Below are 20,212 nucleotides of genomic sequence, written 5' to 3' on the forward strand. Positions count from 1 at the left end.
TCAATTATTTTAGCCTGTCTGCATACGACATGCCTTTTAAACCCGGGATAATTCTGATCGCTGTTTTTTGCACTCTTTCTAGAGCAGCAATATCCTTTTTCTAGCAAGGTGAACAGAACTGGACACAATATTCTAGACGAGGTCTTCCTAATGCATGGTAATTTTGATTTAAATTCAACACTTTTCACTATATATCCAAGTTTTATTGGCTTTTTTTATAGCTTCCCCACATTGTCTAGATGAAGACATTTCTGAGTCAACATAAATTCCTAGGTCTTTTTCATAGATTCCTTCTTCAATTTCAGTAACTCCCATATGGTACTCCCTCTCCCATAATGCACATTTATATTACCTGTGTGCAGTACCTCACACTTTTCTCTATTAATTGTCATTTGCCATGTGTCTGCCCAGTTCTAAATGCTGTTTAGATCACTTTGAATGACGGTGTTTGCCACTCCTCCTATTTTTGTGTCGTCTGCAAATTTAACAAGTTTGCTTACTATACCAGAATCTAAGTCATTAATGTAGATTAGAAATAGCAGAGGACCTAATACCCATCCCTGTGGTACTCCACTGGTTACCTTGCTCCATTTTAAGGTTTCTCCTCTAATCAGTACTTTCTGTTTTCTACATGTTATCCACTCCCTAATCCATGTGCATTCATTTCCTTGAATCCCTACTGCGTTCAGTTTGAGAATTAATTTTTTATGCGAGACTTTGTCAAAAACTTTCTGGAAATCTAAATAAACCATGTCATATGCTTTGCAATTATCTATTGTCGATGTTGCATCTTCAAAAAAATCAAGCAGGTTTGTTAGACACGATCTCCCTTTCCTTAAACCATGCTGACTGTCTCCCAGGATACTGTTACCATATGGTTAATTTTCCATTTTGGATCTTATTATAGTTTCCATAAGTTTACATATAATAGAAGTCAGGCTTATTGGTCTGTAGTTAGCTGATTCAGTTTTGTCTCCCTTTTTGTGGATTGGTATTACATTTGCAATTCACCAGTCTGTAGGTACAACCCCACCTGTCAAGAGACGGTTGCATGATCTTGGTTAGCGGTTTATAAATAACTTCTTTCATTTCTTTGAGTACTTTCGTCTATGTATTATGAATGGTGTTTAGATGGGTGGGTAGTGCTACCCTCCAGTAAAGGGCATTCCAATTACCTGTTTCAGTCAGCTTTTCTGTGTCTTGGGACTTGACCACTAACATTCAGGAAGGAAAGCCCCAGTTTATTAGCTTGCTGATGTTCTTCTCTTCTCTGCCCTGTGGCTCTGTAGGGATGTGTCCCGTGTGAAAGGGAAGGGCTGGGTGAAGGGGTCGCATGGTTCCCATTAGCAGGTTCAGGCATACTGTTTGATAAGGGAAATGTTGTTGCTTGTGTATATTAGTCTCTGTAAGTCGCCTTGGATAAAGGTGTCTGCTAAATAAACAAATAATAATAATAATAATAATATTAGTATCACCATAAGGCAATGAAAATAATGAAAATAATGTTTCAGCGATTTCATGATCTGTAATAATAATGGGTTACCCATTTTATAGTCATCTGAAAAGCTAGCATTTTTATTTGACAATATATGCCATCTGTTATTTTTTTATAATATACAGGTACTTTTTGTAAATTCAGAATGTATATGGTCATTCTGCATTTTAAATATCTGACAGTAATCCTGTGTTATTAAAAATCCAAGTGCTGAATTCAGATAACAGTTAATAAGATCTTTGGATGTTACAAGTGATCGATCAACATAGGAAGTTTGCAAGTTTCTTTCTACGTGATATAGTTAGCAGTATTCTATAATTGTAGCCTTATTGATTTAAATACATTTATACTTAAGTAAATATATATATATATATATATATATATATATATATATATATATATATATATATATATATATATATGGTTAATCGTGAATAAATATAACATGGTGTAGAAGTCTTTTTCAAACATCAGAACAAGTAAATTGCTCTACCGCTGTAATATTTAAAACAGGCAACTCGTTTCCTGTAATAACAACATGTGGAAAATAAAACTTGACCAACTGTCAAATAGGGCAGATGTTTATTCAGCTTGCTTGATTGTTAAAACAAAGATGTGCGCTTGTGTTGAAATAAACAGCTTTGCTTGAACTGTAAATGTTCCTCAGGTTAACAGCAAAAGCAAGTGCTTGGCTTTAAGATAGCAAAGTTATATGTGCTAATGGTGAGTTTGAGTATAAGGTTGATTTCCCCCCTTTCTTAAACTTAAAAACTGCACTCATAAAATAGTGAAGTGTAATGAAAGCATGGCATAGTATAGTAGTACACTAGGTAAAGAAAAGAGAAGTATGTTGAAATTACAATTCACCTTGGAAAATTTGGTAAATTAAGTGTAATCTGTCAGTGGAGAACTAAACATGACTTCTGCCAGTTAGAAACTACCATTTAAACATCCTGTGTTTCAGAGGCGTCTGCTGCTGTGGGTGCTGAGAACCTACAAAGACATTTAAAGAAAATCAGATTAAGATCGTTTTTTGAAATAGGATTTTTTTTGGTTTTCAGTTTCAACCACACAGATTTTTTTCATTGTCCATCTTTACCATGAAACAAGTCTGTAAAAGTAGTTCTCTTTTCAAAATTAAACTGGGACAGCCGTCCATTCCACCTGTAGTCTGTAGTAATCTGTAAGTGGATGTTAAACAAAGGTCACTTATGTTATATGCCTATTTTACATATTTGTAAGGATGCATCAGATTATAAATATAAGAATGCATCAGATGAACTGATATATTTCATGCCTTGGTGTACACAAGAGCCCTGCTTTAATGATGGTGATTAGATCAGCTGTTATCTAGATCAACTGAAGAGGCGGCATTGCTTGTTTGCTTCTTCAATGTCCTGATTTCTTCTGCTGTCTGAGGTTTAACACCTGACTCAATGGATCATTTGCATATGGGCTCTCACTGGGTCACTTCCTCCACCAAAGGTATTGGCAGGGCCTGAGCTGTGCCTGCCTGCAGTTCTAACTGGGGCTGACGGAGTTCTAATTCAAATCACAATGAAAATATCTTTCTGTTACTAGGGAAACAAATAGGTCTCAGATCAGTCTAGACAGAAGAAACACTGTTGTGTACTATCTTGATATACTTATTTAGTATATCTAGTCAACAAGCCCGATGAAATATATACCATATCTTACTCTATCTAATGCCAGTCATGGAATGCCATATAATCTGATGTTCCAGTATATTAAAAGGACATGCTATGGCACATTGCACCTATTTTTATCTGTCATGCACCAGTTAAAACTTTTAATAACAATGTATGGCATCCCTACAAAACAGACCTAAAGAATATAAATAAAATAAATTGTGCAATGCACAATAAATATGAGGCCCAAATATCCAGTCAATTGCTAGGGAAAGGGAAGGTTCATTAAGCATTATTAGCTCATGGAATTAGTGCACAGCATCTGCTGCTATGAAGGCTTACTGAGTTATGAGGTGATAAAAATATGTACAAAAATAATCTATTTATTTGCTGCTGGTCCTAGATCAATCTGTCCAGCAGTATGATGAATGTAGTACAGATTCAAAGTTACAGCTCATTTTAAATGTGTTGTACTGTCAGACAGCACCCGGCCCACCCCTTCATTTTGTAATGAGTTAAGTGTGTAATAACTTGCTAGTGATGCCTATTGAACCACGTTTGTGTTTGAAGCATTTAACACCGTAACTAACCTGTTCTATTACACACCACACACACTCACACATCTCAGGAACTCAAACTGTGTGCAGTCATTACTGTTGAAATAATCAGCAGGTGCCGTCATGCAGGGGTGGGTTGCCATGGTTTATTTGCTCCTTCATTATCTTACCTTAATTAAAATAGACTTTTAGGCACAAAGATGTGTTTGGTTTGAATTATTTAATTTGTATTATAAATCAGCGTTCCTGGAAACCAAAGAGTGCAAAGATGCAGTGTGGGGGGGGCCGTTATATAAACACACAAACAGGCATTAGATAATAAATTAGCATCATTATGCAATAGCTGGTCATAACAGTTTTGAGGAGCAATGTAGGCTAATTTCCCAGTTAACAACACTCCACTTACCTTTTTGATCTAGGAGTACTTATGGGATTTGCTAAATGAAGACAATGGAAGTTATTTCATGATTACAATTGGAAACGTTGTTGTTGCTCTCAATGGCAAGGCAATGGTAGTACTCGAGTCTTTGATGGTAGATTGGTACCAAACAAGTATAATTTTAGGATTTAAACTCCCTTTAATTGTGTGGTTATAGTGAATGCATGGGTGTAAGACCTGTATCTAACAGACCTAACAATAATCTACTCTCAGATTGTCCTCTTTCTTACTGAGTCTGCTTGCTCAGAATCTACCCATAAAGCTAACCTGTTTCTAATTACACCAAGGAAACAGCTGTGCATACAAGGGCTTGTTTTAAAATGTTTTATTATACGATTTTACTCACATATTGTATTGTATATATAAGTACTTTACAAACCCATCCTGCTGCGTCAAGAAACAAATTATCTTAAACAATACTAAATTAGTTCTTTAGACAGTTTCACATGTTTTCCTTATTGATCTGTTAACCTGGCTCCATTATTTTTTTATTACCATAATTAAGATCAAGCACAGAAGGGGTTATTAGTTTTAGGCAGGAATGAAGACAGATTGGGCTTCAGGTGGAGAAAGGTCCATGTTTCTCCAAAATGATCACAGTTTTGTTCAATGGCTTTCAGCACCCCCACTATAAAAATTGTTCCAGCGCCACTGCAGCATAGGTGACGACACAATGCCTTTACAGAATGTCCCACAAATGTAAACACTGACAATTATAAGTAAGAGTTCAGAGAGAAAGAATGGTGTTGTTGGATAAGAGCTTAATACAATCTCTTTCTCTGTAACAGTACTCATTAGATAGGGAGTGCACCCTTATTAATTGACACTTGAGTAGAATTAATGTTTGTGAATGGAAACTAGGCTTGGTGTCCAAGTTACATTGCTCCCTCGTTATTTTGCACCAAAAAATTGAAATAGTACAGTATAGTATTTTGTACATGGCAACTTACTTTCAACATTGCCTAACTGTGAATAAACCAAATTGGTGAATTACTTAATCGTAAAACAAAGGAACACTTTAAAAATTACAGCAATTTGAATCAACTTAATATGATACTCAATAATGTCACACTTTTACTTTTGCCATTGCAGAAAACAAACTTGAATGTGGTGCCTTTTAATGGAAGCAAGGTGTAAGTTTTAATTTAAAATCTGTGAGGTTGGGATTACCATAATTGATGGTGAATGCCCTGTAGTTTATCAAGCATTCAGAACATCTAATTAGGGATCAATGGTTTAGAAGGCCTGGGCAGAGATCATTTTGAGATAAGGTTAGTTTTGATAGTGTAGCTGAAATATTTGCAAGGGCAGCAAGATTATTTTTCAAATCAAGTTAATGGACATAAAAAAGATTTCACACACAGCTGCATATTTTAATGCTTTTAGTGAACTTTTTCACTAGCCTAGCTATCCTAATAGGGAAGTGAACCTTTTTGATGGAAGTTTGGCTTTCACTGTACAACATTTCTATGAAGGACTTTGAATGACATTGTCATGTTATTGCTAATTAGTCCAAAATACTTGTAAAATGTGCTATAATGCTATAATCCCAACATTTAAGCCTCTTAAGGAATATTTAAAATGTGAACAAAAGTATTCAATAATTTAAATTCTTTCTTGTCTACAAATTGAACTGAAAATGATCTGATGTTAATTCTATAAAACCCCTGGTGAACTCAGCGGCAAGGGAAACGTTGTTGATAACTGAAACCAAATGATTTATAAAAGATCTGTAGCCACAGAAACACATGGATTAGGGAGTGGTTAACATGTAGAAAACAGAAAGTACTGATTAGAGGAGAAACCTCAAAATTGAGCGAGGTAACCAGTGGTGTACCACAGGGATCAGTATTAGGTCCTCTGCTATTCCTAATCTACATTAATGATTTAGATTCTGGTATAGTAAGCAAACTTGTTAAATTTGCAGACGACACAAAAATAGGAGGAGTGGCAAACACTGTTGCATCAGCAAAGGTCATTCAAAATGATCTAGACAGCATTCAGAACTGGGCAGACACATAGCAAATTACATTTAATTTAATTCATGCAGGCAATAAAAATGTGCATTATAAATATCATATGGGAGATACTGAAATTGAAGAAGGGAACTATGAAAAAGACCTAGGAGTTTATGTTGACTCAGAAATGTCTTCATCTAGACAATGTGGGGAAGCTATAAAAAAGGCCAACAAGATGCTCGGATATATTGTGAGAAGTGTTGAATTTAAATCAAGGGAAGTAATGTTAAAACTTTACAATGCATTAGTAAGACCTCACCTAGAATATTGTGTTCAGTTCTGGTCACCTTGTTACAAAAAGGATATTGCTGCTCTAGAAAGAGTGCAAAGAAGAGCAACCAGAATTATCCCGGGTTTAAAAGGTATGTCGTATGCAGACAGGCTAAAATAATTGAATCTATTCAGTCTTGAACAAAGAAGGCTACGCGGCGATCTGATTCAAGCATTCAAAATCCTAAAAGGTATAGACAATGTCGACCCAGGGGACTTTTTTGACCTGAAAAAAGAAACAAGGACCAGGGATCACAAATGGAGATTAGATAAGGGGGCATTCAGAACAGAAAATAGGAGGCACTTTTTTACACAGAGAATTGTGAGGGTCTGGAACCAACTCCCCAGTAATGTTGTTGAAGCTGACACCCTAGGATCCTTCAAGAAGCTGCTTGATGAGATTCTGGGATCAATAAGCTACGAACAACCAAACGAGCAAGATGGGCTGAATGGCCTCCTCTCATTTGTAAACTTTCTTATGTTCTTATGTTTTTCTTAAATTACTATTAAATTCCTGCTATTCCTGCTATTCAGCACAGACGTCCCTATTGTGTAACTATTGCCTGACCATTCGCTAATAAGGATTAACAGCATTTGCACTTTCCAATTGCTCACCGCTCAGATATCAGGTCACAAATAAAAACTTTGAAGACACAGATAGATAAAAAGATAAGCAAACAAAGGTGTATCATTAATTACAGCAGATTTTTCACCAAAGGACTTGATATTGTACCTTCTGGAAGAATGCTTCATCCAATACCTCTTCCAGATGAGTTGTTCTGCTCTACCTTCTTTTCTGTCTGAAAGAGCAGAAGAGAAGCTGTCCTCAGTTCCTTTAGCGAGCCTGTGCTAGAGAGAGCGGGAGAGCTCTGCCAATAGAAGAAATGCACCCATAAACTGCCAGGCACTAGTGTGAATTATGACATGACAGTGGTTTGGAATCAGCAGATATTTCAACATTAAAAAGCCAACAATGAGTGTATAATGTTATGTATATTTGCTCAACGAGCCAAATCAATTTCTGGTAAATTAACTGCCTAAAACCTCATTACCAAATGCAAAAACTAAAATGTATTTGGCACATTCTTTTCCAAACCTCTGTGTCTGTTTGCTTTAATGACTGCCAAAGATGAGAATCTTAGACTTACACCCCTTTAATTAAATTGAGCCTGTGGCAAGGTAGAAGCCCTGCTGGTGTAAATAACGTGGGGGGGAATGTGAGGTTGGCAGGGATACGGGTTAAATCTGTCCCTGCCAGCAATCAGTAGCTAATGCCCAGCCTACAAGTGATTTATTCTTTAGTTTGAATGTTTTATTTTGGTCCTCATGCTAGTTTATTTTTGTCCCTGTTTTTGTGTTTGTTTTGTTCATAAGTGTGCGCACTAGCGCTTAAACTGCAGCTTTCTATCTCTAGGTCTCTTTCCTGCTGGTACCAACTCGTGCCGTGACGCTACCCTGTCACATGTGTCTGTATATATACAGTGCTACCTCGTTATTATGAGATCGCATTATTTGTGTTTCGCCTTATAACGAATATTGGCATTTTTGTTTTCCGAAATGATTTACAATGCCCACAAGCCAAATTAATATTGTAGCATACGGTTGAAAATGAAGGAAGGAGACAATTTGCAGGTACTCGAATCCACGTTTTATTGGACGATTATTCCCGGCCCCTGTTCAAAAACAACAAAGCTTTGCACTCTGACACAGCAGCTTGTTTCACTCGGCTCTGCCCACGCTGATGTGGGCAGCCCCCCTATATGCTTTGATGTCCTTGCCTCTCTGTTAACATTCCTGCCGAAACCAAGCGAATAAAGCAAAGTCTAATTCATTGTCTTTAGCATAGCGCATTTTCTCCTAGAGCAGCCCTCTGCGCAATGTAGATTCTGCAACATTCTTATCTTTTGAAACTGTTGCTTGAGTGTCACCTTTTCTTACTATGTCCACCGCATCGAGTTTCATGTTAACAGAGAAAGATTTTCGTTTTTTGCTGTCTGCCATGCTTTGTACTGTATTTGGAACATTCACCCAACGTTTGCGACTCAAATTGCATTATGGGGAAAATGGGAGCTACGACCTTACCGTGTTATAACAGATTCCACACTACAACAGGTTGCGTTATACACTGACACGTATACTCCTACATAATTCCGATTATTTTCAAGTTTTGACAACCATAATTACATAGCAGTGGAACTGTGTAATTAACACATTTTTTACAGCGTGCATCGTAATTATCAGTGCAACACAGCCCAGTCTCTGTCTCAGAATAGATTTTTTTCGCTTAGACACTTTTTTTTTTATCACATTTCTCCTGTAAAAACGTTGTATTCATTTGTCTCCTTGTCACTTTGTTTCCTAAATAGGACTCATGGATCTTTTTATTGTGTAATTAAACAATTAACAAATTTAACACAATTAACATAACTCTTTAAATCTTTAAATCTACACTACAAAATAATATATATATATATATATATATATATATATATATATATATATATATATATATATATATATATATATAATTAAAGGTCTACTTTAATTCAAATGTTATACCAAAAATGAAATTATTATTATTTTTATTCCTGTTTTGTTTTGTTCATCTGGGAGTTTTTCCTAGCTCATAAATATATTATCTGAAGAGCTGTAGGAATCCCTTTATTTGTACCCAAGGGAAGGTCAAACTTTAAAGATCAAGTTAATGGAAAATCAATGTGAGTTAAGAATGAATTGATTTTATGCTCCAGAGTGAAGTAGTTTGGGCTGATGGCTTGTGGCCCAGACCAAGAGAGCTTGTTTAAGTGTGAGATTTATAATTTAAGAAAAAGACCTTAAAAGAAGAATATGTTTCCACCCCTGTGAAAAACAAATGCTTTTCAATTGCTGTAAAATACAGTTGAACCAAAACCTGATACATTATTATTATTAGTTTATTTAGCAGACGCCTTTATTCAAGGCGACTTACAGAGACTAGGGTGTGTGAACTATGCATCAGCTGCAGAGTCATTTACAACTACATCTCACCCGAAAGATGGAGCACAAGGAGGTTAAGTGACTTGCTCAGGGTCACACAATGAGTCAGTGGCTAAGGTGGGATTTGAACTGGGGACCTCCTGGTTACAAGCCCTTTTCTTTAACCACTGGACCACACAGCCTCCTTACAGTCATGACAGTTAGTGGGTTCCACCAGAACCTGCTAATTTCTGCACTGTAAAAATAAGCTTAGATCCCTGAATACAAATACTGTAGCAGCAGAGGTGCTCTATATACTCTACAAATAACTTGTATAGCACGTAAGTTTATAATTAATATTTTATAATTACAAAAAACATAGTTTAAACATTCTTAATCATGTTAGGCACAATTTGGATATGTCTCTAAATTACTCACTCTCTACATTACATTGAGTACATTGACATTACACAATGAGTCAGTGGCTGAGGTGGGATTTGAACCGGGGACCTCCTGGTTACAAGCCCTTTTCTTTAACCACTGGACCTCACATTCAATATCTGGCACATATTTGTCTGTCACATGAAGTTGAATCCTTTACAAGTATTCTGTAATATACAAAAACGACACTACCCTGTTGCAGATTCTCCATCCAAGACTGCCCAAATTTACTGTTGTTTCAGAAGGAATAAACTCAGAAGTAATGAAGAGCAGACAACAGACCTGCTGTTTTCCACCCCAGCTTGCCTGAAGGAATTAAAGGTAGAAAAAAACACAGAGGACTGGACTTTATTATTTTTGTCCAGTATCTTTAGAACCATAAATCAGTGTTGAAAAATAATCAAATAGTAATGTCAGATAAGAGAGTCAGTATAACAGTCCAGAATGCCCGTATTTGACAATGTGGATTCATGACAGTGAGCTGTAAGTGTGCCAAGGGCTTCCATACAGTACTGTCCAAATGTTTATCAAGGGAAAAACTCAATTTACCAATTACCAAATGCGCGATTGTTGAAGGAGCTGTGTACTCAGTTTTGTGGATATTAATGTCTAAACAGAGATTCACTATTCTAAACTTCCAAGCACACACACACACACACACACACTTACACAATTACGTTGTGTAAGTTGAAACCATAAGAAACTAAGGTGTTAATTTGATCATCTTATACCCTGCCAGTATTAGCCACTTCTGAATCATATTGTAGCACCAAGGAATTTCCCTGGATTGCATCAACCACCTATTTTTAGGGGGAATCCTGGGGTAACCACAAATAGGTCGCTGATGCAACCCAGTGGGATTCCTGAGTGTTGTAAAATACTCCAAGGAAATCCACCTGTGGCATATCCCGGCAGGGTAAAGGTTTATCAAATCAACCCCTAAGTCAAGTAAACAACATTTTTTGCTAAGGCTTTAATCAGATATATCAACCAAACACATATAAATACAAACAGTAAAAAAAAAAAAAACTCAAAACTACATTAAAATGCTTGTGTACGCAGATGCTAACCCAAAAAAAATAAAAATCCTAGGTTGAGATTAGTAAGTCTGCATACATAATTGATCCTGTTTAAAATTCAATAAATGTCTCTTTCTATCTGTCTAACTGCTGTTTAACAAAATAAATACCAATGCATTCACAAAAATACATACATAGACACTTAATAATAAGGCAATCCATTGACTACTATCTATGGGGTATCTAGAAGTTGCAGAATACCCAAAACACACACACAACAAACACACCAATGCTAAGTAGAGTTCTCAGTTAAATGAAATATTCTCTGTTGACCTGAGTTAGAAGAGCTTCCCAGTAACAGAAATCAAATCTGTTAGGCAACTGTACACATTTGGTATGGCTAAGGTGGGGCCTCTTCTCTTTTAGCAGTTTCTTAAAGGAAAAAGCTTACAAGGAAACATTTCCTAATCAGCCTGGAAAACTTCTCTTATGAGGAACTCTGTCACATTTCAGATTTAGATTCTCCCATCACCCTCTTGCTGAAAAAAGCTCCCACTAGTCTGTCTCTCTGTGGGTATAACAAAACATAGCAAGCTGAAGGAACAAAATCAGAAGCCAGGAAGCTGAAATCATAAGACATTCATAAAGTATTAACTAATTGCTAAGCGCACTGAAGCCCTTTATATTTATCAGCATGCTAATGCTTTATGGATAAAACCCCTGGTGAGAAAGGAACTTAGCTGAAATGTTCTCTTTGTCGGAACCCCCTTTGAGCCACAGGGACAGTCTTAACTCTAACACCTACTCAAATTTTACCTGAAAAAAATATATCAAGTAATTACCGCAGTAAATTAGGAGATTCAAAACCCACAAGTTTCCAGCTCTATAAGCTGTGAACTGGCATAAGTATTGAGCAAAATTGATAGTTTACTCCATACCGCTATATCCATAAGCAAAAACCTTAAAACGTACTTGTTCTTGTTATTGCCTGCCAAAAATGTATTATATAAAAAAGGAGAAGATTGATAAAAACAGGAATAACATCAGCACCAAATAATTTGCTTAGAGCTACTCACACTTTGTTTCTGTCATTAAACAATAGCAACTGATAATTACTGCATTGATGCCAATAAGAAACTTCACTACAACAAGGAAGGTTCTTCTACATATAAAAATCAAAATACTTAATAGCATCAATTACCTATGAAAAAAGGTTGTTTTTGGATAGAAATTTCCAAGTATCAGCAAATAAAATAAGAAAATACGTGAACAAGGGTGTTTGAAATACTGTGTAAACAAGTTGCAAAAAAAAAAGATCTCTGAACAGGGAAGCTATTGTTTCCATTTGGAGGAAATAGATTATGGAAAGTTATGGTGTACAGTTCTCAGATAACATGATTAAAGGCATTTCTTTTGCCACAAACAAACAACTATGTGTGAATGTAATCTAGTTGTTTTTACAGTTTAAGTTCAAAGCAAAAACATAATAAGTGTGAATTTTATGGTTTTAGGGACATTTTTAAATGCGTCTTTTTCATTAAAATTCAAAGCAGGATTACCCAGGCTCATAATACAGGCATAATTAGATCTTTCTCTGGTCTCTACATAAAGGAATTACTATAGTGACTCACCAGAATGGTGACCACAAAGTAGATCTTTAACTTTGCAACCACCCCATAGTGGCTTCACAAGTTCCTTATAAACAACTGTAAATAATTTCCTTATAATGTTTCCTTTCTGGTTATTCAATATAATTGTTATTGAAAGTAATTGTAAAATCGCTCTTCTTATGCTGTAATAACACCGCCTTGATAACATCACTAATCTCACCTGCCACATCAACTGACCTCATGAATGGCAATTGTCCATTTACTGAAAATCCTTCTACTTTAAAAAGCTTAAAGGTTGTAATATGCTTAAAACCCGTTTAGATAGAGTACGGTATTGTCGTAATTCTAAATGGGTTTGACGGATTTTAAAACGTTTAAGCTTTTTAAAAAGTGTTAACTGGATTATTTATCAGATGAGTATTTAACATCTATAGAAGAAATCTGTATCTGTCTCCTGTTTGATTTAAAGATATGTTATCCCAACAAACTACACAATATTGGGCTTCAAGGAAAAAGCTTAGCTCCGTTCCTACCTTGGAAAAAAGACAATAGGTATCAGCACAGGGTAGACCTCCCCATTGACTCTCATAACAGTGTTTATTTATTCAGTGTTTATAAAATGAACTTCCATATTTTAACTATTGTGCTGGTTTCAGGATATAAAGTGTTGTGTTTTCTGGTGGAGCTACAATAGAAGATGAGCAGCAACTGAATGAATGAAAGATATATTCCAAAACGAGATCAGGTAAATGAAAAATATTCACTTGGCATCGCTGAATACAAAAAAGATATTGAAAGCTTAATCACTCAACACTTTTTGTAAAAGGACAAATATGTGTTGCAGAGAACTTATGAATTGTACAACAGTACGACAGGAAACAATTCAGTGACAGTATTTAACAAACGATAGTGCTTTGGTTTTTTATGCAATGGTGGGTAGTAACCTTCAGTTGAGGTTTTGTTGACAGAAAATGCAATGACTACAGTCATTCTGCAAAGATTTTGTTGTTACGTCCCATATACATCTGTGCAATTTGTGTGACATAGTTTTCTGACATATAATTCGCTTTACAAAATACATTTTCCACCATCAGCTTTCTGTTGCAGACAATGCCTTTTTAGAAACTGTCATGGTATGGTACATGTTAAAAGGAAGGCCCTAAATATCTGCACTTTAGTTTTAGGTCACACATGAAGGCTGTATCTTAAACTGTTTGCTACCCATAGAGCACATCCTGCTGAGCACTTAAAAGAATCAGGACAACAAGGAATAACTTCCTCGAAAGTCGAGTACATCTGTTTTATTCCCAAGCCTTTGACCTTCTGACCACCATCATCAATTTTGCTCTGCAAGGAATCCACCATTCTACTACCTGGTTATTCATGAATTGTGTTTGCTAAGGTGACTGGGCTGGTCCGAAATTGTACATTATTAATAGCAGAGATGGGCACGTTACTGAAAAAAAATAACTTATTACTCTCTACTCATTTCTTCAGAATATATATATATATATATATATATATATATATATATATATATATATATAGATATATATATATATATATATATATATATATATATATATAAAATGTCCTTACTTATTACTTAATGAAAAAGTCTTGTCCTGCGAAACAGTTGTTGTGACTATTGTTTAATTTTTAACTACTGTACAAGTCTGGTAATTTACTTATTAAATGTGTCACACAGGTTTTTTCAATTTTTGTAGTATAAATACATTTCATTTTTGGCATATAAACAATGTATTGTGTATTTCCTGACTTTCAATAATTTTTCATTATGGTGAGAAAATCATACAATAAAACCACGAATAGCAAATCAACAATAACAATAACAACAACAAAACGTCTATAGAAAAATTAATTATATGGTGATACAGCAATAAACGTCAAAATAATGGGGTGATGGAATAAATGTGGCCACCACTGTGTAAGCAAGTAAACAAACATATAAATAAAAGTGGAACATACTTGATCTTGTCCTGTTAAACAAAATTGGCATGTAAGGATACACATTTTTATGTTCTTAGTGCCAAGCCATATTCGACGGCAAGGCTCAGACAGATTGATTTGATAGCGCCACGACTTATTATTGTCATGTGACGTCATGAGGCACCGACATGAGAGGAGTCTGACGCCTTCGGGGTTAAAAGAGAAAAGACCACTAATTAAGTATACGACAGAGAAAAGGTAACGAGACAAACTTGTTTCTTTTTTTGTGGAAAGTAACTGTAATATTATTACTCAGATTAAAAATCGAACACGTTAATATTACCTCGTTATTGACAAATGTAATATTATTACAGTAACACGAAGTAGTGAGTTACTCCAAAATGGATTAATAGACATGTATTGTATGAGTGAACAGTGGCTTGGTTTACATACAAAAATAATTTTAAAAAAAGCCTCACCTATTTGTCATATTATTTTGGTAGTACCCTTCTAGCAACTTAGGTTGACATGAAGTTTTCTTTTAGGTAGAGAAATTCTCCTAAAATGAATTACCTAATTAATGTTAAAATATGGGAGGATATATTTAAATATTTTTGTTAGTATTCCAATTTGGCCTTGTGTGAGGACTGATATCCTACAGCTTTCTTAAACTGGGTTTACAATAAGTTTGTAGGTTGTGTTGAAGAACACCAAGTGCAGCCTACCTTATTTAGCCACCGAAATATTTTATTATTTATATTTTACTAAAACAAAAACCCAGACACAGCCTTTTATTAATACCAACAATATACCAACATTCTATAAGAGAATGCTTTGTACTATCCATGTATTACTGTATTTATTAAAAAAATGTTGACTGCATATGCATATATATATATATATATATATATATATATATATATATATATATATATATATATATATATTATACATCTTTTTTATACATACCTGTATATACAGGTACATATATAATATATACAAGGTTTGCTAAAGAAGGTTAGCTTCAGCAATTATGTTCCTTAGTCTACAAATGGAGCTAAAATCCAGTACTTTGGGTTAATGATATCAAAAATATCCAGTCAAAATGTTTAGTAAGGTACATTTTCAAAATGCTGTTAGTAAATCTACAATAGGCTACCCTGCTCAACCGCATTTTCCACTGCATAATAATAATAATAATAATAATAATAATAATAATAAATAGAGTCCAAATTTAGAATGTTATTATAATTTTTCTTATTGAGCGTCAACAAATTCTTCAACTTTCTGGCACTTCATTCTGTAAGTCTTGCAGCAAGCTACATATTTGTCTTTTTGAGAAAATTCGTAGAACCAACAGGTTCTTTTTTTCTCTTTTCATGTTTTCGTCCTGTGAAACAGATTTTTCCATGTGAATTAGGTTTAAGAGATTTTACTTCAACTCTATACATGGTCGCGCAAGCCTGATTATGAGGTCGGTTGCCCGCAGCATTAATGTAAGAGACCACTGGCACGAATTCCCAGTTATGCTAATTTAATATATTTTAGGGAACAAAGGTGACTTTTTGGTTCTTGGTAGGCACCCATGATAGATGCTACTTAAGGCTAGCGTAACATGAACAGCATTTTATCTTACTGCTAATGGACTGAAAAGTATAATCAACAGTCCGATCAGCAAACATGAAAATAACAAATGTGTAAAGGATCAAAAAAAATCTTTATGTGCTTTGCAAAGGGGTTATTTATTTATTTATTTGCAAAGGGCTGCATTTTTTAGTTGTATTTTACTTTGTATTAGCTTCAGTGTTGTATTTTACTTTGTATTAGCTTCAGTGAATATATGGTATGGCTTTCAAACTCTTTGACATAGTTTTTGCACCACTTTTTAGTGTGAGAAGCCAATTTACCCATCCTTTTTAGCTGTACCATGTTTTAGCCGTGCACTTGCTATTGTGCTCAGAATTATTATTATTATTATTATTATTATTATTATTATTATTATTATTATTATTATTATTATTATTATTTATTTCTTAGCAGACGCTCTTATCCAGGGCAACTTACAGTCGTAAACAAAAATACATTTCAAGAATCACAGTACAAGTATTACTACAATTAAGAGTAAGATAAAATACAATGACTTTGGTTCTAGCAAGTACAAGTATATGACAAAATATGATTCAATAACGGAGCAGATAACAGTGTCAGTGATAGTTACATCAGGATATAATTAAATACAAAATACTACAGATTAAATGACACTTGACAGATTACAGTACTCTAAAGTACAGGATTAAATGCAGTAAAATAGGGATCAGATAAGAGCAAGTAAAGCGCATTTAAGGAAGAGTGATAAGTGTCCAGAGGGAAAAGAGGAGTTCTACAGGTGCTGTCTGAAGAGGTGAGTCTTTAGGAGGCGCCGGAAGATGGTCAGGGACTGGGCAGTCCTGACATCTGTAGGAAGGTAATTCCACCACTGCGGGGCGAGGGTGGAGAAGGAGCGGGCTCTGGAGGCAGGGGAGCGTAAAGGAGGTAGAGCGGAGAGGTCGAGTGGGGGTGTAGGGAGAGATGAGGGTCTGGAGGTAGCTGGGTGCAGTCTGGTCAAGGCATCTGTAGGCGAGTACAAGAGTCTTGAACTGGATGCGAGCGGTGATTGGGAGCCAGTGGAGTGAGCGGAGCAGTGGAGTTGCGTGGGAAATGCGAGGCAGAGAGAACACCAGGCGAGCAGCGGAGTTAGCGGAGCAGTGGAGTTGCATGGGAGAAACGAGGCAGAGAGAACACCAGGCGAGCAGCGGAGTTCTGGATGAGCTGGAGCGGACGGGTGGCGGACGCAGGGAGGCCAGCCAGGAGGGAGTTGCAGTAGTCTAGGCGGGAGAGTACCAGGGCCTCGACCAGGAGCTGGGTGGCATAGTTGGTTGGGAAGGGTCGGATTCTTCATGTGTTGCACACATGTGCATAATATGTGCGTGCTACATCACATTGTCACGACAACAGAGAGAGAATTTGGAGTTTCTAGACTGCATGTAAACCAAGACAGTGTTTCCAAGATGAGATGTGAAGTTTTATAACAAAATATTGACTGCAGGATTTCAAAAATAAATAGAGCTTCACCTAAGTGATCATTTGATTGCTGGCTGACAAAGTTATTAAAAATAACACAGAAGAAAATAATCAATTGGGTTTATGTCTTAGTTTCTTTTTCTGTACCAACAGGAGCTGTGAGGGTTGATAGCAATTATAATGATATTAAAAGCTTGAGGTAAACATTGTGATGTAATGGATTTACATATAGGAGGACATCTTAGACAGCCTTCTGGCCAGGAGGGTGCCATCCACAATTCAGGTGTATCCTCTGGATATCAATCACAGTTTAAGACCATTGACCCACCCAGAAATCTTTAAAGAAAGCACTTCAGAACATGTTGGGATACAAGTCTTTTTTAAAGCATGATATTACAATTTAGAATTATGACACATGAAATAAGCTTTACAAAAGTGATCAGCCAGCATGTTCTGTATATTATGTGTAAATCTCGCTCAAGTATCATACAGTTCTGTTTGCATAGTGTGCATACGGTACATTGCACCATTAAAACAATACCATACTTACAAGATGTAAACAGAAATGGTACCACATTAAAGATTATGTTTTGTTATGAGGGCTGTGTAGATTATAATGTACTGCTTCTTAAAGGTATGACACTCCAAAGCAAAACTAACAAGAATAGGAAAACCACAATAACATTACAGCTACAGTACATTAGATAAAGCATTTGGAAGTATGCAACACAAACCAGTCTATTGAATTATACTATGTAACACAATTTTTGTTCCTGGGTAGTAAGTGTTATTTCCTAATTGCTTATGCCTCAAAAGTATAGAAAATGGCTATTATTCCCCACAAACTTTGCTTTTGTGACCAGACAGTGATATTTTGAAATTTACCTATTTCCAATGAGAAAACGGGCAAATTTGTGTCTTTTCGTTCACATAAAGTCAGAAAAAAACAACATATGAATCCAAATGAACATGTATTTATACTAAAGTAATACAAAAATGACTACAAAAGATTTAGAAGTGAGTAGTTTTTCGAGATTTACGATTATACTGTAAATCACTTTCACGAATCAGCCCCCAAATGTAGTCTCCCATCATGTTCTCGTTATACTGTCCTTGGTAGCGGCGTTCAAAGTCCAGTATAACCTGGTGGAAGCGCTCGCCTTGCTCCTCCGAGTACGCTCCCATGTTCTCCTTGAATTTATCAAGATAAGCATCAAGGATATGGACTTTGAGGGACATCCTACAGCCCATTGTGCCATAGTTCTTCACCAGAGTCTCAACCAGCTCCACATAGTTTTCGGCCTTGTGATTTCCCAGGAAGCCCCGAACCACTGCGACAAAGCTGTTCCAAGCCGCTTTCTCCTTACTAGTGAGCTTCTTGGGGAATTCATTGCACTCCAGGATCTTCTTTATCTGTGGTCCGACGAAGACACCGGCTTTGACCTTTGCCTCAGACAGCTTAGGGAAGAAGTCTTAAAGGTACTTGAAGGTTGCCGACTCCTTATCTAGAGCTCTGACAAATTGTTTCATAAGGCCCAATTTGATGTGCAGTGGTGGCATCAACACCTTCCGGGGGTCCACCAGTGGCTCCCACTTGACGTTGTTCCTCCCCACAGAGAACTCTGTCCGCTGTGGCCAGTCCCGCCTGTGGTAGTGCGCCTTGGTGTCCCTGCTGTCCCAAAGGCAAAGATAGCAGGGAAACTTGGTAAAACCGCCTTGGAGACCCATCAGGAATGCCACCATTGCAGCCTCTTGATGCCATCTCAGAAAAATGCAGATATGTATCCACTTAGGCAGCTGGAACTAAACTGAACTGGTGGGCTTAAGGCCCCTGTACTTATACTACTATTTATATTACTGGAAAGTTCTAGAAAGTTCTAGAAGTTACTCCAAGTTTACTCAGCACTGAATCTATCTGGAATGTTCTGGAAAATAGGTAAATTTCAAAATATCACTGTCCTGGTCACAAAAGCAAAGTTTGTGGGGAATAATAGCCATTTTCTATACTTTTGAGGCATAAGCACTTAGGAAATAACACTTACTACCCAGGAACCAAAAAAAAAAAAAAAAAAAAAAAAAGTTACATGGTGAGAACGTGGGACTGCAGTTTTCTACAATCTATCCACAAAGTACAGATACAAACATCTGCACGTTATATAGGGCTAATGCCTGTAATGTAGAACTTACTTATCGGTTGGGCCGGAAATTAATCCAACAACAGTTGTTTCTTTTATGTTTCTTCAGCAAAGGATATCGAAATGATCTGCTCAAGGCATGTTATAGGACCGAAACTGCCTATCAGATTATATAATAATGCAGTATCAGTCATTCTCTGTAAATCAAACCAACAGCATTACTTTATATTGCAAGTCCAGTGGTAAGCCAAGCATCTGTGCTTAAATTTGATGGTTTGTATAGAGGGGTTCTCAGCTGGACTATTATTTTCTATATGCATTGTGTGATTTGTTTGCATTCTTCCTGCAGGCATGAACAATCACTGTCAGGCAGGGGAAAAAAGAGTTTGAGGAGAAGTGGAAAGAACCCTGCTGAGTAATGGTAAAAAAACTCATGTGACCCGCAAAACAGAAGTGAGGAAAACGAGGTCAGCTATCCCCAGCTGCCTTCACGTTATTTATAGCAGAAATGAGTAATGTACAATTTTGTATGCTTCTGATTTAAAATATTAAAAAAGCCTTGGTGCCTTTGTACTGAAAATGCAAACCCCCCAAAGCCAGAGCAGACCTGATGA

This window comes from Acipenser ruthenus, chromosome 14, assembly GCF_902713425.1.
Source record: "Acipenser ruthenus chromosome 14, fAciRut3.2 maternal haplotype, whole genome shotgun sequence".
Taxonomy (NCBI): Eukaryota; Metazoa; Chordata; class Actinopteri; order Acipenseriformes; family Acipenseridae; genus Acipenser; species Acipenser ruthenus.